This window comes from the organism of the source record quoted next, unplaced genomic scaffold (assembly GCF_019419815.1).
Source record: "Pyrus x bretschneideri cultivar Hongxiangsu unplaced genomic scaffold, Pyrus_bretschneideri_v1 Contig144, whole genome shotgun sequence".
NCBI lineage: Eukaryota > Viridiplantae > Streptophyta > Magnoliopsida > Rosales > Rosaceae > Pyrus > Pyrus x bretschneideri.
Genome location: NW_025999440.1, coordinates 212,466 through 216,855, shown reverse-complemented (window position 1 = coordinate 216,855; position 4,390 = coordinate 212,466). Strand labels below are relative to the sequence as shown.

Sequence of the window (4,390 nt, the reverse complement as noted above, 5' to 3'; positions counted from 1 at the left end):
TTAGTCTATCCCTTTTAATTCCTTATAACCATTTCTTTGCCCATGACCTCGTAACCTTTATTCATGTGCAAATTCTATACGATCTCATTATATTCAAAAATATTCATCAAGACGATCCTTCGAAATTCAAAAAATAAAATTAATTGTCTTTTTCTATTGTTTTCTCTCGTCTCCCAAGCACATCACTCGATTCTCCACGACGCGCGTCCCATGTAAGCCGCTAAAAATACCAAAAAAAAAAAAAAAGAAAACCTAAAAAGGTGGGGGGATGCAACACGAGGACTTCCCAGGAGGTCACCCATCCTAGTACTACTCTCGCCCAAACTCGCTTAACTTCGGAGTTCTGATGGGATCCGGTGCATGTGAGTTGGTATGATCGCATCCGTTAGTCTATCCCTTTTAATTCCTTATAACCATTTCTTTGCCCATGACCTCGTAACCTTTATTCATGTGCAAATTCTATACGATCTCATTATATTCAAAAATATTCATCAAGACGATCCTTCGAAATTCAAAAAATAAAATTAATTGTCTTTTTCTATTGTTTTCTCTCGTCTCCCAAGCACATCACTCGATTCTCCACGACGCGCGTCCCATGTAAGCCGCTAAAAATACCAAAAAAAAAAAAAAAGAAAACCTAAAAAGGTGGGGGGATGCAACACGAGGACTTCCCAGGAGGTCACCCATCCTAGTACTACTCTCGCCCAAACTCGCTTAACTTCGGAGTTCTGATGGGATCCGGTGCATGTGAGTTGGTATGATCGCATCCGTTAGTCTATCCCTTTTAATTCCTTATAACCATTTCTTTGCCCATGACCTCGTAACCTTTATTCATGTGCAAATTCTATACGATCTCATTATATTCAAAAATATTCATCAAGACGATCCTTCGAAATTCAAAAAATAAAATTAATTGTCTTTTTCTATTGTTTTCTCTCGTCTCCCAAGCACATCACTCGATTCTCCACGACGCGCGTCCCATGTAAGCCGCTAAAAATACCAAAAAAAAAAAAAAAGAAAACCTAAAAAGGTGGGGGGATGCAACACGAGGACTTCCCAGGAGGTCACCCATCCTAGTACTACTCTCGCCCAAACTCGCTTAACTTCGGAGTTCTGATGGGATCCGGTGCATGTGAGTTGGTATGATCGCATCCGTTAGTCTATCCCTTTTAATTCCTTATAACCATTTCTTTGCCCATGACCTCGTAACCTTTATTCATGTGCAAATTCTATACGATCTCATTATATTCAAAAATATTCATCAAGACGATCCTTCGAAATTCAAAAAATAAAATTAATTGTCTTTTTCTATTGTTTTCTCTCGTCTCCCAAGCACATCACTCGATTCTCCACGACGCGCGTCCCATGTAAGCCGCTAAAAATACCAAAAAAAAAAAAAAAGAAAACCTAAAAAGGTGGGGGGATGCAACACGAGGACTTCCCAGGAGGTCACCCATCCTAGTACTACTCTCGCCCAAACTCGCTTAACTTCGGAGTTCTGATGGGATCCGGTGCATGTGAGTTGGTATGATCGCATCCGTTAGTCTATCCCTTTTAATTCCTTATAACCATTTCTTTGCCCATGACCTCGTAACCTTTATTCATGTGCAAATTCTATACGATCTCATTATATTCAAAAATATTCATCAAGACGATCCTTCGAAATTCAAAAAATAAAATTAATTGTCTTTTTCTATTGTTTTCTCTCGTCTCCCAAGCACATCACTCGATTCTCCACGACGCGCGTCCCATGTAAGCCGCTAAAAATACCAAAAAAAAAAAAAAGAAAACCTAAAAAGGTGGGGGGATGCAACACGAGGACTTCCCAGGAGGTCACCCATCCTAGTACTACTCTCGCCCAAACTCGCTTAACTTCGGAGTTCTGATGGGATCCGGTGCATGTGAGTTGGTATGATCGCATCCGTTAGTCTATCCCTTTTAATTCCTTATAACCATTTCTTTGCCCATGACCTCGTAACCTTTATTCATGTGCAAATTCTATACGATCTCATTATATTCAAAAATATTCATCAAGACGATCCTTCGAAATTCAAAAAATAAAATTAATTGTCTTTTTCTATTGTTTTCTCTCGTCTCCCAAGATCCCCAAGGCCCAAGGCCCGTCTATGATTTTTATATTATTCCCATGGACGCCCATAACTTTACGATCGGTTGTGCATTTACACTAGTATTTATAAGGCGCGTGTGGGTGCTTGACTTCGTCAATGTGGGACTGTGGTCTCTTTGCTTTCAAATTCTTATAATACAATACGTTGATATGCCAACAATGGAGCCACCTTATTCCAAAGCAAGCTTATGCCCTGCCGATATCCCGGTGAGTGTGAATGACAGATGTCGCTCCATCCACCAGCTGAATTCCAACTATTGGGAGAGGTTAGAAGAATTCCAACTCCGATCATTCTCCCTGGTTTATCTCTAAAATAGCAATCCCAACAAGGAACTTTTACCCTAATTAGTTATTACTTAACGAGAATCCATTGTTGCACATAACTTACATAATTCACCTCCTCAATGATTACATCAAGATTACATAATTCACCTCCTTAGTGATTACATCAGGAGGTTCCTCGAGCTAAAGTGCAACGCTATTTACCTCCCTTTCTGCGTGGCTGTTTACTTGATGAAATGACTTAAAGTGAGTGCGCTTTGTAATTTGTTTTTAATGTTTCTTACAAATAGAGCTTTCTCAGTTATTAGTGCTTTGAATGAAAAAAAAAAAAAAAAATCATTGTAATATTGGTGCTTTGTGTATCTGATTTGTAACTGTATTTTCTATTGCAGATCATTGTCAACCCAATTTATATAGCTACAGAGTGCTCTAGCTAAGATTTAAAAAAAAAAAAACAGGGTTGAGTCTGGCTATTAAGTACTGTCAAGTTTAGAATTTACAAATTTCTATTAAGTACTGTCAATTCTATCTTGAAAACACACGTGAAAAAAAATCTTTCATCACCAGAATCACAATCTCACAAACAAGGGTTAAGCATTTTTCCCGAAAAATAGAATTGGTATGTTGTTCTTAAGTCCTGTTTTCTTTGTTTTCCTGTGTATGTTGTTATGTAGGAATTGCAAAAAAATTACATGGACAAAAAATAAGAACTAAGGTTTACAAAGGAATTTATGATGCAGTTTCAAAAGGTGATAATGGTGCAAACAATTTAGGACAAAAAATTATATTATCTGCTTCATATACAAGTGGTCCTAGATATATGATTAAAAATTATCAAGATATAATGGGTATTTGTAGAGAATATGGACATCCTGATTTGTTCATAACATTTACATGCAATGTTAAGTGGCTAGAAATCATAAGAGAATTTGAATAAAAACTTGAATTCAAACCTAAAGATAGACCTGATATAATTGCAAGAATGTTTAAAATGAAACTTCATGATATGCTTAGGTTTACAAACTCTGGACAGCCTTTTGGAGATGTTGAAGCAAGTTTCAAAACCTAAAACTCTTACTTATATAAGTTTTTGCATTGTTTTTTTTATCAAACTAATTTTTTTTTTTTCTGTGTTTCTTTTATTTTTGTATTTTTTTTTACAAACAGATGTCTGAATTCAAAAAAAAAAGGATTGCCTCATTCTCATATGTTGATATGGCTAAAATCAAATTTTAAATGTCTTATTCCATTTGAAATAGACAGTATTATTTCAGTTGAACTGCCCGATAAAATTACGAATCCAAAACTTTATGAAATCGTCAATCAATTTATGATTCATGGTCCATGTGGTCACATTAATCAAAAGTTTCCTTGCATGTGAGAAAATAAGTGCTCCAAAAACTTTCCTAAACCGTATCAAAATGAGACTATTTTTGAACCCAATGGTTTTCCAATTTATAAACGTCGTGATGATGATTCCAAATTTGTAATTGTTCGGACTTGATTTTACACCATCGGCCTAAGCGATCGAGGCCGTTGAGTAAGCATGATTCTTAATCGTTGGATAAGAAAGTTATGATAATTTTGTTGTTGTTAGAGGATAATATTATGATTTTTAATCATGATAATTATCTTTTAATAATGAATTATCTTGACACTTTTCTTATACGAGATAAATGTGACTCAAACTATGGGTTTGAACGACAATGCTTATCTTTAGCAAAGAAGGAATTGGCATGCCAAGATTTGTTACGTGGTTTTGGCTAAAATGTGTGGTTACCACCAAAGACGTTGAGTGCCACGACTTTCATTGGATAATCATCAGCTCAGCGTAAATTATTATTTGTGGTGATTGATGGTCACAGATGGATTTTGCGCTAAGTTAGTTCTATAAATACAGAGGCAATGACAACGTAAACATGATCTCCAATTCAACACACAACTTCAGTTTGGATAAACACCACTGTGAAGGCAACTGGC

At 36.2% G+C, this 4,390-nt stretch overlaps 5 non-coding genes across 5 annotated transcripts; all 5 read right to left on the bottom strand.

Annotated features, from left to right (window-relative positions):
* Positions 1-265: 265 nt before the first annotated feature.
* On the bottom strand, positions 266-384 carry LOC125475389. The gene has a single exon (XR_007256788.1). It is a non-coding gene; the product is annotated as a 5S ribosomal RNA (ribosomal RNA).
* A 266-nt stretch (positions 385-650) lies between these two features.
* Positions 651-769, bottom strand: LOC125475388. Its single transcript, XR_007256787.1, has one exon. It is a non-coding gene; the product is annotated as a 5S ribosomal RNA (ribosomal RNA).
* A 266-nt stretch (positions 770-1,035) lies between these two features.
* On the bottom strand, positions 1,036-1,154 carry LOC125475387. Its single transcript, XR_007256786.1, has one exon. It is a non-coding gene; the product is annotated as a 5S ribosomal RNA (ribosomal RNA).
* A 266-nt stretch (positions 1,155-1,420) lies between these two features.
* Positions 1,421-1,539, bottom strand: LOC125475386. Its single transcript, XR_007256785.1, has one exon. It is a non-coding gene; the product is annotated as a 5S ribosomal RNA (ribosomal RNA).
* A 265-nt stretch (positions 1,540-1,804) lies between these two features.
* Positions 1,805-1,923, bottom strand: LOC125475385. Its single transcript, XR_007256784.1, has one exon. It is a non-coding gene; the product is annotated as a 5S ribosomal RNA (ribosomal RNA).
* Between the last annotated feature and the right edge of the window lie 2,467 nt (positions 1,924-4,390).